Raw genomic sequence first — 19255 nt, forward strand, 5'->3', positions numbered from 1 at the left:
TCAAATGTTCGCCGACTTTGAGGACTTTACAGTCTTTTCTCATTGAGTAGTTGCAACTGAAGAACAAAAGTTGATGCAGAGTTAATTATAAAATATAAGAGCCTGTAGTGGTACGACTACACACCTTTGGAGCAGAAGTCATAAGTTCAATTCCCCCCTGGGGCATCAAATCCAGCTACACCTTCCCCTAAGGGACTGCTCCCATGCTTACAGATTGATGAGGTGCAACACACATGCTACAGCAAGGCAGAGCCAGGATGGGGGAGTTATCACCTCTAACAAGCCCCGTTTATTTGTTAGGTAACTGATATGACGCCTCGTCATCCTCTAGTGTTTAAAATGATGCAAGTTATTATTATAGAGTCTGTTAGTTATAACTTCAAATTTTACAGTTGAGCTTAACAAGGTGATACGTATGATAAATATGTGTGACGTTCTAGGGGTGCAACAAGAAATTGGCCCCACTCACGCACCAACCGTGAAAGGTGATCAACTAATTACCCAATCATGGAGCAGGAGTGAATTCCACCCACGGACTCAGCAGGCACTGGACTCCAGTAAGCCACACCCAGGTGTCTGTGCCTGAGAGAGAAAAGAGGGAAAACCCAGAGCAATCCTCTGGTGGGAGGAGTCACAAACAACCACAACACTGAATCATAACATATGCATGTCCGCAGATGATTTTTACTACTGCACTTTGTGATCTTTTTATCTAGAAAGGTGCTATATAAGTACAATTGTACTTACTTTTTACTTCTTCTGCATGATTTCTTTGTGTGCTGCTCAGACCACCAGATGGCGCCTGAGGACCAGTTTACTCTGACACGTCTGTAGTTCTCCGCAGCCTCCACGCATCTAAACCCACTCTGGATTTACATCTACACTTCCAGCTTTCTGCTCCACGCTCACTATAAAAATGAGGCCGTTTTTAACGTAACAAAAATCCCCAGAGAGGAAACTGTTCTGTGTCCACGTCATCATTCAAGTCAATAAGTCAACATTTACTCTGCATTTAAACAAAGACAAAAACAGAAGACGGAACCAAAAGAAACTGAACTAGGTCTTCCTCATAGCCGACACAAACATGACACGACTCCGACTGACTGACATCACCAGTAAATTCAAACCGACTCCCCAAACCTGATGAAACTCGTCACAGAACAGCAGAGCTTCAGTTAAACTTCCAGGAAGCAGGAACCATGTATTTGCACCTGTGCAGGTAAAAAGTGACAGCAGGGAAAACAGCAGGGCACCTGGAGAGGCAACAAGATGAGCCTAAAAAGAAATGGCTTGGCAGGCAGTGGTCAGACCATCATCTCCTGACCTCTCGCTGGTTTTGCTTCAGTTAGCATTAGACGAGCTTCTCCAGGACGGCACATCCACGCGTGCCGTCACCAGAAGGTTTGCCTTGTCTGCCAGCACAGTGTCACGAGTGTGGAGGAGAAGCCAGGAGACAGCCATTAAACAGCAGGAACTGCAGCAGGTCCAGTATCTGCTCCTTTACATGAGGAGGAGCCCTGCCAGCAAACGACCTCCAGCGTGCTCCTCATGGGCAACCGGTCAGACTTCATGAGGGTTTTTTCCTACTGTGAACGTCATGAATCAATAAATTGAGATGTTTGAACCTTGTGATCAAAATGTGAGTATAATGGAGACAAAGACGGCTCGGCTTTTCAAACCTGTCAGGTGAAGCCTAAGAAGAGAGATAAAGTAGATATGCTGACAACATCCGTCAGCTGAGTTTACGACTCCTACACAATCAACATCGTTTTATCTTTCCAGCCTGTCAATCATCCTAATGCATCACACAATAACTCGTTTCCATGAAGTCCAACGCCTGGAAACGGGAATTTGAAAAATTTAATAAACTTTTTGTTTTTAGCTGGAAAAAAAAAGCCTCTGTTTGTAAAATCAGAGTTACAAATGTAATTTTGAGCGCGGAGGTCACGGGAGGTGAACTCGGGAGGTGAACTCGGGTCAAAGTGGGGAAGAGGAGCGGCGCGCGCTCTCAGGTATTTCCGAAGCCTGCGGCGAACGATGCTGCGAGGGGCCTCTTGCCGCATCGGAGCGAGGGGTTAGAATCAATGTGCGGAGACATTTGGCGGCAGTCTGCGGGTTTTCCTGTGGAGGTGGGGCCGGAGGGGAAGGAGGGCCTCTGGGATGCCACAGCAGGAGGCAGGGAGGCCGAGGTCACAGCCGAGGAGGAGAATGGAGGAGAGTTTAAAGAGCAAGAGGCAAAAACACAGATTCAAATGTTACATAAATGAGCTGCGACATCTTCTTCATTTTAAATAATGTTTGGAGGCTTGTGGAGTTTCTCCTTTTAACATAACGACAAAAACAACAACCCTGCTGTCTGCACTGAGCGTGACAGCCGGCTGGTTGTAACGGTTGTAAGAACAGCGGCTCTGCAGAGGTTAATGTGGAGGGAAACCAAACAGGCTGTGGTGACGGAGTGATGAGTGCAGGACAGATGAAAGGGTGCAGGAGGAGAGATGAGTGATTCAGTCATCCAGACGTCCCAGAGGAGAGGAAACGCCGTGTTGACCGACAGTCTGCACCTCCACCTCCTGCTTCTTCATTTTCATCTCCTACAACGGTTTCCCTCTGAAATTCATAAAACATGCTTCAAAAACTGCTCGTGGTTAATCGTCCAATTATTTTTGCTTCTAATTGTGTATAAAATGGCTTTAATTCCCAAACAGTTGATGCCAAACTTTAAATCGGGTCATGGAAAAGTCACAACAGCTAATCTACTGATTTGGTTTCTGGAAATTAGACAATTTTTTAAGATTTAGTTCAATTTCATTTATATAGTTCAATGTGTTTAATATTGTGACATAGTAATCCGACAGTAAGAGTTTGCAGGATGATTTGCAGGCTGGTGGGGTTTGTGGTGGAGCAGATCATCTTTAGGTTCAGGTTTTTAAATCTTATTTTTAATGTTACTGTCACTGGAAATATCTCGGTTAACATTAAACATTAAGAATTACCGAGGGTCAGAAAAATATGGCAGTTTGGTTTAAGAGAAGACCTCAGAGTCCAACATTGTTTCAGCATCATTTTCTCGACTTCCAGTTAATGTTACCAGGTGTTGACGTGAATTACAGTTTTACTAAATTTCTCCCGAGGCAGCAGTTTTAAATGCTGAAGTGCACCTGTGTCATGTTTCTAAGTACAGAATCTCCAATAAGCGGAGTATTTCCCACAGTGGGTGTGATGCAGAGTTGAGGGTGAGCTGAGGGACAGCTAACCAGGGCGGAGCTACTCTAACCCACACCGGCTACAGGGGTCTGGCTCTCTGCAGGGTTTCCTTCAGCGGTGCAGAGCTGTGCCTCTACACCAACTAAAAGTCTGTTTGTTGCTAGCAGCATTAGCATTAGCAAGGAGTAAATAACATGTGACGTAGCTGCAGGTCGCTATAGATAGTAGTTAAGCTAAAGGTTCAGCAAACAGACCCAAAAGAGTTCAATAACTGAACACTGAGCCAAAGATTATGTGCTTGGATAAAAGTTGTGTAACTTACAGTGTGAAATAGGTCGCAACATAAAAGATGGGCAGTAATAGAGCTGGGATGATCAACTAGCAGCAGAACACCAGAATGCACTGAACCACAGGAAGTGATACAATACCACACCTGCTATTTGTTATGCGACCACCTACATTTGGATCATTTCCATGGATTTGCTTCAGCTTTAGCACCAAATCACAATATACAGTCGCTTCAAGGTTCTTTATAGTTCAATATTAGAGCGAAACCCCAACAATCCAACAACCGTTTGATGAGGAAGCACTTTGTGACAGTGGGAAGCACCTCCTGGATCCCTGGATCCAGTTTCCAGCACCCGGAACAAGAAAATGACTTGACTCATTTATCACCCTCCACATCCAGTAACTACAGTTTTTGTTGGACATGTGAGGAACTGGCTGTAGCTGTGGCACCATCAGGAACAGAGATATGGGTGTGGCTCTCCATATTGATGTCAGCCTGCTGGAAAATTGACAGTGGAGATGCAAACGTGTTATCGTGGGAGATGAAAGAAAGCCAAACATCAGATTTAAATTCTCAGCTGCCTGATGATGAATTTCCTGTTTTGACAGAGTTTCATCTGATCTATTATCTAATAACACAAACACACAATCTGATCTCGAACTTCTTGTTCACCTATTCCACTTAATATCTTTCCATGTGACCGCTCGCTGCCTTTACAGAGCAGGTTGCCGTTAATCTTCCGTACACGCTTCTCTTCACGCCGGCTTTTATCGTGAAAACAAGTTTTGCATTAGGCTCAGTCACGTCTGCACTGGCTTCCCCGTTCCCCCCCTGAGCCGTACACCTCGGCGTCCTCCTACACAAATATTCGCAGCATTAATTAAAATCCTCTCTGTCAAAGTGTGACTGACATGTATTCGCTGAGCGTGACACAAAGCTGGGAGGAAGTCATGTAAAGGTTACATTTTCCATTTATACCCGAGGCACTGAGGCTTATGTTAACAGCAGGATTATTTCTGTCAGGTGATCAGCACACAAAACAAATGAAGTCATTAGTTTGAAAACATCCACATATTTTTAAAGAAACACATCAGAATCAGCTGATTTTCACTGTACAGTAACTTCAGTATGTTTAATGAAGCCATGCAAAATTTTACCTTCATACCACAAATATTTTCAGAGTTACACGCACTCGAAGCTGTCAGTCAAATGTGGTATTTAAAATGTAATCTGACTGAATCAACACTGCGTGAGAAACAAACACCTGTTTGATCAGGTAATGGACCAGAAACCGAATTTTTACACACGTGTACAAAAAAAGGAAAATTAAATTAAATCCCAAATCACAACAACTGTTGCCTCAGGTGCTTTATATTGTAAGATAAAGACGCTACAATAATACAGAGAAAACCCAACAATCATGAGACCCCGTATGAGCAAACGCTTTGGCAACAGTGGGAAGAAAAATCTCCCTTTTAACAGGAAGAACCCTCCAGCAGAACCAGGCCCAGGGAGGGGCGGCCAACAAGGAGTGATGTGCACTACGTTGCACATTTACCAATTTTTTCTTGTAAATTTGCCGCATTCGACGTAAAGCAGTCACACACTCTTGTGTGAAGGACTTTTATTGTGAAAGGAAGAAACAGGAGAGTTTTAGAAGGGTTTCCAGTAGAGATCGGTTAACCATGTTGGATAGATTGTCTTCAATAAATCTCAAATTTAAATGTAATTTAAATGAATTCTTTTATAGAATAAAAATCCGGCCTGGAGAGTCGTCGCGCTAATAGTCCCTGGACATCACAGGCGTCGCGAATGCCAGAGAACGAGATTCACACCGTTGGAGTCTCGGGGGTGCCGACCTCCAGCCGTCGGCACCGAGACGCTTCAGGACGAAGACGAGGAGAATTGTTGGACCAAACCGAGCCACCTGCAGCCACCGTGCTGCAGGGGTCGACGTGTTCAGGTCTCGCAGCCGAAGGTTTACATGTTTAAAAGCTTCGGGGGTCGTCACCCTGAGCGCCCCACCTGTGGAAAGCCTCGAGCCTCCAACAGCGTCACAGACTAAAGCTCGAGCCGGTTTCCCATTAGGTCAGTGCTTGCCCCCAGAGGGCAATTGTTTTTAGCTCCCCTTTCCCTCCTCTCACACCAAATACCGCCGGGTCAGACGGAGGGAAAGCTGCTACGCACAGAGCTGCAATTAGACACTCCATTATATAAAGGCATATTCAGATAACAGGGGCACCAATGAGGTCAGTATGTGCCCTTTGTTGTGGGATTAATGAGTTTTTTAATAAAACAAAAAAAAATGCCCACTTCTTTATTGTCATGACCTAATGAGTGTGCCGGTGGCGCCAGGCCATGTTGGTGGGAAAGTGCCGCGGTTGTACCCGTCTCTCCGTCCTTTCCGTGCACCTGCATCCACCCCCTTCTCCCAGCGCCGGCCCGTGCTTTCCGGACCCCTCCTCCAGTGTTTGTATTCAAAGCTAGGAGCCAAACAAATGTTTAATTACCATAAAATGCTATCGGCATTTCGCCCTCTGACTCAATGAATGGCAACATAGAGCTCATTGAGGTTATCAACATGGGGACCAGTGGTCAATTGGGTCATTGATTTGGATTGTTTGACAGACCCGGAGCCAAGGCTGCAGGAGAAAGCAAAGTTCAAAAATCCCCCTCAGTTGAATCGAGAAGTTTGGCACAGAATCTGTTGGAAGGGGCTGTCAGGAGCGATTAGGGGGCATGAAAGGGCTCAGCGATCAAACGGGGCCTGTTCCAACGCTGCGCATTTAATTAGAATTTGCATGCCTTTGTTCCTGACCCTTCAGCGGGCATGATCTGATTACAAGGGTGAACAGTTACCGCCGGGGGAACGGGGAGCTTGCAACGTGCGCCCGCGCTTTTTCGCCTGGCAAAACGCGGCAGGTATTCTACGCAGGTGCAAATGGGTTGTGGGTGATGGCGACCCACGGCCGGACGCAAACTCAGAGCAGCTGGAGGGACGGAGGTGTGCGGGGGGGCAGCCGGAAAATATCCGACCCCCAAATGCTTCTGCTTCATTTCTGCCTCCTGCTGAATTGTGGGAGTTTGGGGAGGGGAGGGGCTGACTGAAGCGCTCCGTGGCCCATTAATTGGGAGGCACAGCGCCCTTTGACCCCTATGATGATGCAGGGTGACAGGGCAAATGGCGAGAGGTGATTGGCTAGCAGCTACAGCAGTTGAATCTGCCACCAGTGGTGTTTGAGGGTGGAAAAGGGCAGCGTGGACCCAAACTCTGCCCCCCCCCCCAATTCTTTGCTCCTCCATCCAGTTTTATTAGTTTTTGTGGCAGATTTTTTTCTGTCATTTTTGCAAAACTTTTCTATTAATCGATTAAATATAGATATTTTACTCTAACAGCATGGCACAAAATAATCATCCCTTAAGTCAAATTTGCATATTTATTTCCCTACTTTACTGTAACTCCTCATAGCCTTTAATGACAATCACAATTCATATTCATGTCTCATTCTGATGATAATTAATAATACCTGAAATTCATTTGTATTCCATGCTTTTTGCTGTTGTGATTGTTTAGATGATCGGGAACTGTGATGTGAAATGCTGATATTTGTTATACCAGTAATAATAAAAGTACACATTCATAATTTATACATTTATATTGTTAAGTTACCAAATTATTCCTAAAAAACCTTAATAACTGCCTTTAAGAGTCAATTATTATTAGTCGTAATATTAACAGTAACAAAGGAACTTGAATACTCAGAGTATTTATATAGATTAAGTTGTGTTAAATATTACAGAAACAACTTTTTACTCGAATATTTTGAGTTCCCGACACATTTTGAATTTATTAAACTGTTTCCAGTTAATCTGGACTTTATATGAGCATCACATATTTAATAACATGACCTTCATGATGTGAATGTTTTCCCAGTTCGTACATTTACAGATTTTCTAAGTGTATAAAATTGATTGGTTGTGGTTTTTAATCAGCTGTACTTATGAAGTTATGCAGGTTAAAAAGTGCTGCAAAATTATTTTTAAAGCGTCAGATTCATTCATGTACATGCTGGGAAAATATTCTTACTATGAGGGTAAACTTTTGCATTTGTTGTTCCACAAACACCCTCCTCCTCCTCCCGTCTCTGTCCCCCACACACATTTTGGGAATTGAGACGTCCTCTGACATGCCGTACTCGGATTTCCGGGTCACACTCAGGAAGCACAAATTAGAGAAATGAGGAAAGCCAGTAGAGTCCAGGTGGAGTGACGGCTGTCAGCACAGACAGCAAAGTGCAGAGTGATGCTCTGCTCAGAGTACAAGGAAAACTTTGTGTGTGTGAGAGTTTATTTTTAAGCAACTTTAATTCAATAAATTAGACTTTTTTTTAATGTAAATTTGATAAATTAGTAAAACTTAAAACACCTCATGTGCTCATTTAACCATTTATCAGATCTGATGCTTAGTTTAATATTCAGTGCTTTTTACTGGAAAACGCTTTTATTTCAATAATAAAGCCATAAATGTGTTTCAATAAAATGAAAACTCACTTGAAATTATTATTGCTTTGATTCACAAACCCACCACCTACTGACCAATCAGACCTCTGGGATCCTCCAGACCCTCAAGTGAGGACAGTAAGAGGGTTACGGTTACAAGCTCCGCCCCTTTTATAAGCTCGTGTCTACACTGATGACTCATCGGTCGATGAGCAGCGGGGATGGCGGCAGTGAAAAGATGATTTAATCATTTAACAGTTATTGATAACTGTGTTGAATCAAAGTATCAACACAGTTATCAATAACACCACATTTCAGGACACGGTAGGTTAACGACGAACACATTCCTCTCAGTTGTTTGCAGTTTTGTTATTCTGTCTTAAACGTTTTGGTGCATTACTCTGGAATAAATATGTTATTGCTTTGATTTTAGTTGAAGCTTTTTCAGCTGTTTCCATGATTTTTGTCTTCATGATCATTTTTTCACACTGATGTTTGTGATTTTCTTGTATCCTTGCCGGGACTGAAGGATGTGAGTAAAAACAGCTCCGGCGAGCTTTCCTGTATCAGGGAAACATGATGTGATGTGATCTGAAGGACTGGTGTGTTTTTGTGTGACGGAGGTCATTAGCGTGTTGTTTCTTTGTTAAAGTGTCTCCAGTGTGTCTGGGATGACGGCACGCACCCCATCCTCCTCCCACGTCTCTGCACCTCCACCCAGCTCTTTCTTGTTATTTATAGTATTCTTGTGTTTCTTTATGGGAGAGCTGCGCTGAATGAGAAGACTGACAATGTGACAATAAAAGCTTCTTATCCATTTTTCTCCTTAACAGATGTTTTGGTTGAAACATTTACTAAGACTTTACGTTTCGTTTCAGTGGATTTTAACTTAAGTCTGATTATTTTCATCTTCAGTACAGTAGGGCTGCTCTTTACAGTAGTAAAGATACTTTGGTGCACAAAAAGGCCGACAGGTTTTGGCCTGTGTGATGTGCAGATGTTGGTTCCTGCTGCAGGTCACGCTACTGTGCCACACGGACCAGCAAAAAGCTTTAAATATTTGTTTTTGGTTCATTATGTGCATTTTTGTCTGGACATCTGATGGAACAGGGACTCAAACTCGTGACCCATCTGTTATTGGGTTGGAGACAGGTGAGCAGAGGTGAGTCTGTCTCTTAGAGCCGGAGCTCAGAGATTCACAGCAGCGATATGCGAGACTGCAAAGCTTGGTATCAATCCAAAACCAAGCAAACACTGGGCCAGTACTGATACAGATACTGTGAACTTCTGCAGGATGGAGCAGTGTGTCAAACACATCTTTAAACTTGGGCACTGATGCAGTTGACGGCAGTAATTCGGGCGTGGCTCTGCGTCAGTATGGACAGTTACAGTTACAGGGCTGTGATGATGGCACTGCTGGAACATGTCACAACCAATGCAGGGCGCCCGCAGCAGCCTAGAAACGACGCTGCTGCAACGTGAAACAGGATCACAGCGTCTGCACCGTGCCTCGCACTCAAAGCACTTATATCTGATCTCGTCTTACGTACTCACCCCCTCGTACACTCTTCTTCAGCTTCCCCTCTGTCTGTTCCACCTGCTCGCCTGACTACCACAGGACTCAGAGCCTTTAGTTGTTCTGCCCGAGACTTTGGAATCCACTTCCACCAGACCTCCGGATCACAAACTCTCTACTTTTAAATCACATCTTCAAACCCATCTGTTCATAACTGCATCCCCTTCATCATGACTCAGTCTTAGTCCAGTTTGACCTTCTTTAGCTTTTATACTTTCATACTCGTTTACCTTATGTTTTTATTTGGTTGCACTACTGTACTCTGACCTTGAGGGTCTTTAAAGGTGCCTATAAATAAAATTATTACTATTATTGTTATTATTATTCAAAACTTTAACCAGGAAAAAAAAGGTGCTTAATGTTACTCTGTGTTAAACTGTGACACCCAGAGGTCCAGATGTTACTGCTGAATTACAGCGTTGAAGCTGCTACTCAACAAAAGTAATGCATTACAGTGGCCTGTCAGAAGTAATCCAGTACACTGCTCATTACTTTATTCCTTTGTTAGTCTTTAACATGGCCTGAGAAAAAATATAAAGCTGACATCCTTCATCCACGTGAGCTAAAAAACGGTGAAATAATTACTTTTATAACTTTACAAACTTTTCTAAACTTGCCTTCTGTCAACAAAAACAAAAGAGGAAATGAATCTGTGGAAGCATCAGACCGACGTCGCCTGCTTCACAGATAAAATGTGCTGAATCCAAATATGACTATTAGAACAGCTGATTTCTGAATCTGTATGGTTTCCAGTACATTTCATGATTTTTTAAATCATAACTTGTAAGTTTCTATATTCTAATGTGTTTATGTTCACTTCATATATGATAGTATTTCACCTTTAGTTAAACATAAGAAAAAGAAAAATGATATTAAAAACATCACAGTATTTTCTCCCCCCTCAGTTCACATTTAGAGCTCAGCCTGGCAGGTCAGGGTGGGATGATGATGATGAAGAAATGTGGATACTCAGAGACATGAATGTGTTTCTTTCATCACATTATGTCTCAACCAAACAAAATGTTTGCTGTAACAGAGCAGCAGGACAGCAAAGTACTGTCAACAGCTTATTGGGAAAGAAAATAAAAAATATGACCAATTACTGGACGTGCACGATTACTTTTTGATACTCGGATGGTCCGAGATCAGAGTAGACGTCAAAAGATCAAACAGAGATAACATAAAATTACGTTTTTTCCTTTTAAATGTAACAGTTGCAGTGGAAGGATCATTTAGGCAAAGTGAACAACTTCACAAAGAGACAAAGTTTGACTGCATCTGTTTCAGCAGCAGGTTGCTGCAGGGCCCCGGAGTCGTCTGTGGATCGCTCGACTCACATTCAGCCGTCAGCTCTGACCGTCGCTGCCATAAAGTGAGTCAGGCTGGTTCTCAGTGCAAGACGAGGTTTACGGCTAAAATCATCCGGCGTCAGGACAGAGCCGCAGTCTGTTCATGTACACGTCTTTCTTCCATTTATTTTTCATTTGAATTATAAGCAAAGAGAAGGAAAATCAACTTTTACAAAGATGCTTTGAACTACATTAAATGTATGACGTTCAAAGTTCAAGTAGTGAAGCGCCATTGTGGCCTGCTCAATAATAAAATGAACGTAATGTTTCTGTCCTTAAACTTTCCTCCTCCCTCTACATGGACCAAAGTCCGTCAGTAATTCATTGAGAGCGTACTGTACGTACAGCCACACCGGCGTCACGTCGAGCTCTGCGCTCGTGTTGTTCTGCTTCAGGTCACCGTTCCTCTCTGGGGGAATCGTGGGGGGATCATGGGATTTCATGTGATTTTTGTTAACTGTAACGTGCTTATGTATTTACGTAAACACCGCACGCGCTTGCGTCTTTGAGAGGGCCTTTCTTCGTCACTGCCCGCCATCTGTTGGAGCTGGCAGTACAACCTGCCACTGTGCTCAAAAGGTCGCAGTTCACTGTTCGGCTTTTGATTCCACCGTGTGATTTACTGATGATTCACTAGAGGGACAGATGGAGAGCCCTGGGAATCACTTTATCGCAGGTCATTTTCCAAATGACAAGGACTGACGTTGGGATGACGAAAGTTGAAATGATATGATTTTGGTCGGCGAGCTGGAAGCAACGAGGCGGAAAACGGGCTTCTTGTGCTTGGCCGCGGTTTCTGTACTCCCTGAACCCTGAAATAATGACCCTTCCTTGTTCATTAATGTCTACTTGGTCAATCATAACACATCAGAAATGAGTTTAGCATTCAGGCGCAGGACAATTGACCTTGTGTGTGCCCTTCCTCACCAGCGAGCTGTCACAGGGCTTCATCCAAATTGAGGCAATTAGCTCCGATGTGTCTCCCCATTAAGCTGAGTATCTCCACTGTGTTCTAATGACAGCAGAAAAACATGGCCTAATCATGCCCGGCGTTTCCCCAAGAGTTCACATCCACTGCTAGCCCGAACACCCATGGTGAGCTGAGAGCCGGGGTTACGAGCCCGAAACCATCTGCAACGAGGAAAATGTTCAGGAACAGCAGCAGCAGGAGGGCGACGCTCGTGAGAGGACCACAAAACAGCTCTGCAGAAGCAGAAGCAGGCCAGTTCGTGGGAGCGAAATCGACGCACGATGTTCGGGAGGAAAGTTTTCCCTGGAGTAATGTTAGTACGAGAATCTGGAGCTGCAAGTCCCAAAAATCAAACACTGAGGCTCACTGAGAGTTAAAAAACTGCCTAAATTATTTCAGCTCCAATAAACTGAGCAGTACATCAGGCTGTTCTTCCAGCTGTTAGGGGGTTAGGTTTGATATCCTGACGTCCATGAAGAAGAAGACTTATGAGGGTTAGTGATGCTGGGCTAGCTTACAGTGGGCACCATCTACAGCGCTACAGTGAAGCTAATACGAAGACAGCACAACCAGTGTTGGTTACTTGAAAATAGTAATTAGTTACTGATTACTTCACCAAGAAAGTAATCCAGTTACTTTACTGATTACATATTTTCAAAATAATTAGTTACTTAGTTACTTTTTAAAAACACGATACACAACCTGAATGCGTAATAAAGCCAAAGAGCTTTTAGCCCAATTCTACTTTTTCTGCATCATATAAAACTGAATCAAATGGAAAAGTCTCTTTTTAAAACTTGTTGTATTAGTTTTAAGGCTGCCACGATTAGTCGACAATCGTCGACGACTAATTTAATAGTCGACGCGTCGTTTGAAGCTTTGTAAGATCCCAAAAGACGCAGGAACAAGTAGCAGGATTTAAGAGTGTAATAACGGACTGAAACAGAAGATGGCAGCACTGCATGTACAAGGATGCCTGTCACTACCCGATCTGTACCGGAAACCCGATCGGTACCCCGCATGCGCGAAAGGTGTCTACTTCCGGTCGAAGCGTTTTACGATAGTTACAGGTCAGAGTATCTGTTAAGATGTTAAGAATAACAAGTATCTCTTAAAATGTTTCCGATAATGAAACATTTAATATAATGTAGACAAAAACAAAAAAATAAAAAGATAGTGACAGATCGGGTCTACCCAATCCGTACCGCGCATGTGCAGGGGTTTTCTTCTTCTTCTGTTCGTTTAATGGCAGTGTACTCCCCAGTGTACGAGGATACCGCCACCTGCTGACTGAGCGAATGAACCTTATTGTAAACTGAATTAGCGTCATTACAAACGTGTGTTAAATTTGATTTAGTGATAATCGAGTGTGTTTATGCTCGTCTGTGTGGAGAGGATTGACTGGAATAGTGATGATGATGTCCGCTATCACTGTCAATTGCCAGTAAACACTTCATCTGGCTGCTGAATCTTCACGTGACATATTATAAAGTCTGTATTATTAACTCTGTAATTAGGCGCCATTCTTCTTATTTTACGGCGCTGTTGTTCAATCGGGGAACGCTTTCTGTTGAGGAGAAAAGCAAAAATTTGTTGCGGATATGGATTATCCATTGTTTAAATGTCCCGGTAGTCGAAAAGGAGGCAGAGCTGTTGGGAAATGCTAGGAGCTAACTGGGCGCTAACCGTATCATTCAAATATATTGAATGTCGCAATGTTGGCAAAGAGAGGAAGTGACGTAAGATTTGCGCATGCGGGGTACCGATCGGGTTTCCGGTACGGATCGGGTAGTGACAATGCCAGCTGCTGTTAAACCCCGAAGAAGAAGAAGAAGCTGTGTCCCAGAATTCATAGCGCAGCCCAGCTCAGTTTCCAACAATGGCGGCAGCTAGTTAGTTTTAATATTACTCTTATTATTCTTTCTGGGTCACAAAATAAACGTTTAACATATTTTCAGGCGAGAATGTAGCTGTGTAAACCTCAAATATCTGCTCAGTTTATCAAGACACTACATATTTTCAAAAGCGCTCCGACGTTTTCGGAGACGTCTGTTACCCACTAGCTTGATAGCGAGCCGGGGGCTAGGTCACTAGAGCCGTGAGAACACCGGACTCCCGGCAAATCGTTTTCAAACCCACCGCCGTCTTTCGCTACTCAGGTTAAACATGATATACAGTGGGGCAAAAAAGTATTTAGTCAGCCACCGATTGTGCAAGTTCCCCCACCTAAAATGATGACAGAGGTCAGTAATTTGCACCAGAGGTACACTTCAACTGTGAGAGACAGAATGTGAAAAAAAAAAATCCATGAATCCACATGGTAGGATTTGTAAAGAATTTATTGGTAAATCAGGGTGGAAAATAAGTATTTGGTCAATAACAAAAATACAACTCAATACTTTGTAACATAACCTTTGTTGGCAATAACAGAGGTCAAACGTTTACTATAGGTCTTTACCTGGTTTGCACACACAGTAGCTGGTATTTTGGCCCATTCCTCCATGCAGATCTTCTCGAGAGCAGTGATGTTTTGGGGCTGTCGCCGAGCAACACGGCCTCTCAACTCCCGCCACAGATTTTCTATGGGGTTGAGGTCTGGAGACTGGCTAGGCCACTCCAGGACTTTCAAATGCTTCTTACGGAGCCACTCCTTTGTTGCCCGGGCGGTGTGTTTTGGATCATTGTCATGTTGGAAGACCCAGCCTCGTTTCATCTTCAAAGTTCTCACTGATGGAAGGAGGTTTTGGCTCAAAATCTCACGATACATGGCCCCATTCATTCTGTCCTTAACACGGATCAGTCGTCCTGTCCCCTTGGCAGAAAAACAGCCCCATAGCATGATGTTTCCACCCCCATGCTTAACAGTAGGTATGGTGTTCTTGGGATGCAACTCAGTATTCTTCTTCCTCCAAACACGACGAGTTGAGTTTATACCAAAAAGTTCTACTTTGGTTTCATCTGACCACATGACATTCTCCCAATCCTCTGCTGTATCATCCATGTGCTCTCTGGCAAACTTCAGACGGGCCTGGACATGCACTGGCTTCAGCAGCGGAACACGTCTGGCACTGCGGGATTTGATTCCCTGCCGTTGTAGTGTGTTACTGATGGTGACCTTTGTTACTTTGGTCCCAGCTCTCTGCAGGTCATTCACCAGGTCCCCCCGTGTGGTTCTGGGATCTTTGCTCACCGTTCTCATGATCATTTTGACCCCACGGGATGAGATCTTGCGTGGAGCCCCAGATCGAGGGAGATTATCAGTGGTCTTATATGTCTTCCATTTTCTGATGATTGCTCCCACAGTTGATTTTTTCACACCAAGCTGCTTGCCTATTGTAGATTCACTCTTCCCAGTCTGGTGCAGGTCTACAATACTTTTCCCGGTGTCCTTCGAAAGCTCTTTGGTCTTGGCCATGGCGGAGTTTGGAGTCTGACTGTTTGAGGCTGTGGACAGGTGTCTTTTATACAGATGATGAGTTCAAACAGGTGCCATTCATACAGGTAACGAGTGGGGGACAGAAAAGCTTCTTACAGAAGACGTTACAGGTCTGTGAGAGCCAGAGATTTTCCTTGTTTGAGGTGACCAAATACTTATTTTCCACCCTAATTTACGAATAAATTCTTTACAAATCCTACCATGTGAATTCATGGATTTTTTTTTCACATTCTGTCTCTCACAGTTGAAGTGTACCTCTGGTGCAAATTACTGACCTCTGTCATCATTTTAAGTGCGGGAACTTGCACAATCGGTGGCTGACTAAATACTTTTTTGCCCCACTGTATAAGTCACTTAGATAACTTAAAAATGTTATTGTTTGTCTTTTTTCAGTATTTTATTTGTTCCTGAGTAAATCGGTTTGGCTGAGATTAAAGTTTTTACACAGCTGAATAAACGTCAAGCAGACAGCTGATTATCAGAAGTGTGAGATGCTCGAGAATTTACTCCGGTGTCCCGTTATATTTTAGATAGCAAGGAGTTTATTAAACTTCACCGAAACAATCTGCAGATTTCATTAAAATGTAATAAACTATCATCTTGTCTTTATTTTTAGTTAGCACAGACCTTAAACACTTAAAGCTGTAAGCTAATGATAGTTATATAAGAGCAGATGCTGCAATAAGCTGTACGTTTAACGTCCAATGGATGATGATCTGATTAGTCGGCTAATCGCAAAAATAATCAGTGACTAGTCGACTATCAAAATAATAATTTGTGGCAGCCCTAATTAGTTTTAATCTTTTAACTTTATGCACATTGCATCAAGCAAAAATTAAACTATACAGCATCCCTCTGTGCTTACAGCTTTAAGACATGCTGAATACATAACGCACATGAATGGTGCTGATAAAAAACCGTGAGAAGAAGAGAATGACGATAATTATAATTAATAAGAATAATTCACCAAATTATATAAAATGTGGTGGCCCTGCAGAGCAAGTCTACCAGTAATAAAGCAGTAAAGCGGCCCAGCGTTCTGGTTTCCCTAAAAGACTAACAGGAGGGGTGGAAGTCTGAACTGGAAGCTCTCCAGCCATAACCCCGCTGCTGTAAGGTCACCATCCACCATCTGAGCGCCTAAATTGGATCTGCACTGATGAGATTCTTGTCCAGTTGACCTCATCATGTCTTCACCGTCCCATAATACACCTCGTTTTGTTCTCAAACTGTCTGAGGTGGTCGGGTTATGTAAGCTCTCTCTTTGGACTGTAGTTACACAGATTGTTGTTGAGAGAGCAATCTTTGTTTTCTCCCACTGGTTAAACTTGTGCATTGCTAGTTTGGGGTTTATTTCTGCAGCTTCAGTTCACAGATGTCCCTAAAAACTCATCACAGGCATTTGGATGGTGTTTAATGTTATTGTCCCCATCAAAGTTCTGCAGGACTGTGATCTGTGGGTCTGCAGTCACAGTAGTGGTGGCGTGATGTAAAATCATAGATCCAGTAAAATTAGAATCTGTCTAACCTGCTCGTATTTCTGATGTGGGCTGGAAACAGCAGCAACGTTTAAACATCTAGTTGTGCAAATGAACAACTGAATCTGCCAAACAGGTGACTCCCTCACGCACCAGAGCTCCTCATCTGCATTAGTAGAGTAAACTTACACTTCATTGGTTACTGTTTAACATAGTTACAATCAACCATTCACATTCACACCTGTGGGCAATTTAGGAGATGGTACCTAATAGGGCTGGGCCATATCATACCGTTCACGGTAATACCGGTGTAATTTTGGGCAACGATAGGAAAATGAAATATGGCGATAGAATATGGGTAAAACGCGCATGCGCAGTTCCTTTGTTTACATACGCACATGGCAGCGACGCAGAATGAGAAGAGCGAAAGTGGATCGTTGAATGAAACGATGAACCAGAACTGGTTTGTAAAAATGCTGCAGCTTCACTGGTGGAACTGGTTTAGCTTTCGTCCGTCAGATACACAACAAAGCACAATTTTTGGTAGAGCATGCTAGCGGGCCGCCGTTATTACCGTGTTGTTTGGAAAATACGGCGCACTTAAAATCAATCCTTTGATTTTTCTGACAGTCGACAGAGCCCCTTATAATCCCGTGCGCCTTATGTATGAACTCTGGTTGTGTTTACTGACCTCGAGACGATTTTATGTGCACGGCGCTCGAAAATCTGTCAGATGTTTCAGTACGACTTTGCTAAGCTACGAAGCCGCACCGCTTGATGGATTGTCGGAGCGTTACAGCTATCGTAGGCGGAGCCTCGCGGAGTGATACGTACTGTACTTCAACATAATATTACCGTATTGTGTGTGTATAACCTCTTTTTAAGTTCTGTGGATATTATACTTGGTTATGCTGAGGATGTGTCGGCCAGTTTCCACTGGAAATGCCTTTTGGTTAAACTGTCAGTGAGGAATTTGCACTGTTAAAGTTTATATAACTTTAATGCAGATAAAAAACAGCTGCTTGTTTCAGTGGAAATACATTGATGGGTTTTTTGCACTAATAAAGTTGAGGAGTTGTAAAGTATTTTGTCTAGTGTCAATTATATCGTCAGTTATATCGTTATCACAAATTTTCAAATATATATCGTGATAAATATTTTTGGTCATATCGCCCTGCTCTAGTACCTAACCCACCTCATAAACTTAGGTGGTTCTAAGGAGGGACGAGAGAGTCCAGACTCCCCTCAGAGGAGCTCAGTTCACAACTTGTGTGCTCGATCTCCTTCCTTTGGTTGTATGAAGCTCTTTGAGCAGCATACATGTGAAGGTACTGCAGACAAAATATTTAATGCAGGTACTTACAGTGATGAAGCCTTGTTTTGTTGCAGAGGGGAAATCCTATCCCAGGACTCTTCTTCTATTCTACAAACCAGGTGAAGATGAGAAACCTCCATTAAACCTTAGCATAAAAATAAACACAGTAAAAAGATCCAGTCAGACCTCAAACAAACAAAAAGGTGTGTGTGTGTGTGTGTGGGGGGAGAATCAGCTGTTTCATAAGAAACAGTAATTCACAACTACAGATGAAGTTTAAAAGGTAAGATCAGCTGCTCTGACCACAGCTGAGATCAGACACAAGCAAATTCTGGCACCGAAAAAACACCTGGACAGGTGATCAGGCAACTAAAAATCACAGGGTGGTTGAAGTGAACCACAAGTTAATCAGAGGGTTAAGCTAACACTGGCTATCAAAGCTAAGTTAATGCTAAATGAGTAATGTAAGCAGCTACTTGTTCAGCAAATCAATCTACCTGCCAGGCCTGCGTGCACGCTGGAGGATCCTCAGCCACCTCCAACTTTCCCTTCCAGGTCACAGAGATCCGCCTCTTAGACAATGCCATCAAAGCAATCCCCTAAAAGCTGGAAATGGAGACCTCCTGGCAGGGCCTCCTCACAGCTAGCCTCATGCTAATTACCTGCCTGTCTACAGGAAGCACCTGGAAAAAAGCAAAAGAAGCAAAACATGACTTACCCAAACATTAAGAGATGCACTCCAGAAGTCAAGCTGCCATTATTACAAATTCTTCTTCTGTATAGGGTTTACTGGCGGCTGGCAAACAGCAAAATGGTGCATTACCGCCACCAACTGGTGTGGAGTTGGACCAACATGACAAAAAAAATGTTTTAAAGCCTCTCGAACAAATGGGTCTGCCTTAAAAACCAAAATACAGCCCGATAACTTTCACTTACAGAGGTGGTGCGAAACAAATCAATCAAGGCCAACTTCACGTCCATATCGTCCAGCTTTTTGATCAGTTGTCTCCTTTCAATATCAAACCTCTGACAAGTCAATAAAACATGTTCTATTGTTTCCTGTTCCCTGCTGCAGCCACACTCCCCTGTACAGTGTTTACCTATTAAAACAATGTGCTATTTAAACCAGTGTGTCCGA

At 43.3% G+C, this 19255-nt stretch overlaps 1 long non-coding RNA gene across 1 annotated transcript; it reads right to left on the reverse strand.

Moving 5' to 3' along the window:
* Window positions 1-322: 322 nt before the first annotated feature.
* Window positions 323-18863, reverse strand: LOC143421675 (uncharacterized). The gene is made up of 3 exons (XR_013101234.1): window positions 18836-18863; window positions 18166-18225; window positions 323-2607 (listed from the first exon to the last, which is right to left on the reverse strand). It is a non-coding gene; the product is annotated as an uncharacterized LOC143421675 (long non-coding RNA).
* Window positions 18864-19255: the final 392 nt, after the last annotated feature.

The sequence above is a fragment of the Maylandia zebra genome, linkage group LG13, assembly GCF_041146795.1.
Source record: "Maylandia zebra isolate NMK-2024a linkage group LG13, Mzebra_GT3a, whole genome shotgun sequence".
NCBI classification, from domain to species: domain Eukaryota; kingdom Metazoa; phylum Chordata; class Actinopteri; order Cichliformes; family Cichlidae; genus Maylandia; species Maylandia zebra.